General features: G+C 41.7%; 1 pseudogene; it reads left to right on the top strand.

Moving 5' to 3' along the window:
• Nucleotides 1-841: 841 nt before the first annotated feature.
• On the top strand, nt 842-1,983 carry LOC127234311 (tripartite motif-containing protein 43C-like; annotated as a pseudogene).
• Nucleotides 1,984-2,326: the final 343 nt, after the last annotated feature.

The raw sequence follows: 2,326 nt of genomic DNA, 5'->3' as shown, positions 1-2,326 counted from the left end.
GAAGAGAACAATAAGGGTTATGTTGTACATATTTCTTGAGAATTGTTTTATAAACATAGAAAATATTAGCTCAACTCTGGAGTCTGATCTTCAATGTGTGGATGTGGTAGTTCTAGTCTCTGGAGCCAGAAGGTTTGGAAACACACTTTGTCTACTCCATTAAATATTGGATGAAGGAGCTCAATTTGTTAGCTGGTGAAGATTTCCTGTATGTAAAGTTTGTTTGAGTCTTGTAGCTAGAAATGTGGTTCAGATAAGGACTGCTTCTAATTAGAGTTAGCAGGAATCCTATGGAGGAGGTCAGGCTATGTGTAGTTTATATATAGCCTCTTCCTGGTGTTTGAATTAAAATCACTACAGTAAAGGGTGTTCCCTGATAAGAGACCAGCAGACAGAGCCTTTCCCTTTCCCTTAGGTCAGAGCCATATTCTGGGAAGACTTAACTCCTAGTTGAATAGACTGGTGGAAACCTTTCAGAATCCACCTTTGAAAACACTAGGGAAAAATTGGATGGTTTGGGTCTTTTAATGAGATTTTTGGGGTGTGAGATAAGATTTTCTCAGAACTCCCTGAATCTCTTCTTGGGAGGGCTGAGGATTAGGAAGGGTAGGTACAGGATGAAGGCTTCCTGAAGTAAAAGTTGATGTGTTTCCTCTTTTAGGAATTCTCTGTTTAGATCTATACTCCATTTTAACTTGGTTAATTGTTTTCTTGATGTCCAGTTTGAGTTCTTTATGTGTTTTAGATATTAGCCCTTTATTAGATGTACAGTTGGCTAATATTTTAATATTATATTGTCCGTACTAAGCATTGCTGAGGCCAGAGAAAACTCCTTGGAAAAATGGAGTCAGACATCTCACAAGACCTGCTTCATCTGCCAGAGCTGTCTTACAGACCCAGTCACCATAAGCTGTGCTGGGAAGACATTCAACTTCCTGTCCATTACTCCATGTGTAGGCAAGCATCACAGTAGAAGGACTTCACAACCAGCATTCCTCTGAGAAAGCTTGCGTTCACTGCCAGACAAGCCAGCCTGATGAAGCACCTGAGCTCTGGGAATCACAAGCATGTGGCTCACAAGGAGACAAAGAGGATGCAAAACTGGATCCTTCTCCATCAATTCTGTCCCAACACCCAGGAACACAGTGGTCATAGACTTTGTCCCATTGAAGTAACTGCTGAGGGGCAAACAGAGACTTCTAAAGGAAATGGCATCTTTATGGGAGAATAATAAGAAAATCAAGAGTATCTATAGACAAAGAAAGGAAAGACAACTCCGTGGATAGACCATGTGAATCTACAGGAAGAAATGATCGGGAAAGAGTAAAGGAAACTGTATCTAATCCTCTATGAAGAAGAGAAGCAACATATAGAGTGTATGAAAAAGGAAAGTCATACTATTTTAGAGAAACTCAGGAAAAGTGAATCTACCATGATCCAAAAGTAGAATCAGCTTAAGAGAAATTTATCAGGAGCCGATGACAATGTTCCAGAAGCCATATCTGGTGCTGCTCCAGGATTTGGATGACTAATTTCAGAAGGAGTTAGTTCAGCTGTGAATGCTCCAGGCTAAGAACCCAGAACTCAGTGCCCTGCCCATCACACGACTGACTGAATGGTTCAACTGCTTTCAAGTGCACATATTCATGGGAAATATAATTATATTCCAGTATAAGAAGAAACTATTTAATTTCATGGGAAGATCCGGCTTTAGATCTCACCATGAGGATACATCTATGGAATCTGCTGGATACTATTTTGCATCCTGGGGACCACAGAGCTTTATTTTTGGGAAATATTACTGGAAACTGAATTTGAAGGACTCTTGGTAGGGGATCTGTAAGGATTCCTGGTTGAGAAATAGAAACCAACTGACTGAATCTTAGGGTATATTTCTTCTTGTGTGTGAAGGAGGGTACTCATTTTAGTCTCCTTACTACATGCCCTGTAGTCCATTACTATATTGAGAAGCCACTGGGCTAGGTTGGCATCATTGAGAGGGCTATGGAATCAGACCAGAGCCATGAAAAGTTTCTAATAGCCCCTGCCAGGGACTAGAACCTAGTTTTGGTTTACTGGAGGTGGCTGGAGCTGAGCAAGCAGTTCTTGGGAAAGCCATAACTCAGGGGCAACCAATCAGCAGGTGTCCCACAACCTTCTGCTAGCTCCATAGATGACCACAACCTCCTGCTAGTTAAGGATAGTGTTTCCCTACACAGCCATTGGAAAATTCCTATCTACTAGAGCCACCCACCAATCAGCTCTCTGACTAATCTCCCCTCCCTGGATTTCCCCTGTTGCCATTTGCCACCCCAGCATGCTTGCA

The sequence above is a fragment of the Phodopus roborovskii genome, unplaced genomic scaffold (assembly GCF_943737965.1).
Source record: "Phodopus roborovskii unplaced genomic scaffold, PHOROB, whole genome shotgun sequence".
Lineage (NCBI taxonomy): Eukaryota > Metazoa > Chordata > Mammalia > Rodentia > Cricetidae > Phodopus > Phodopus roborovskii.
This window is presented reverse-complemented; position numbering and strand designations above follow the sequence as displayed.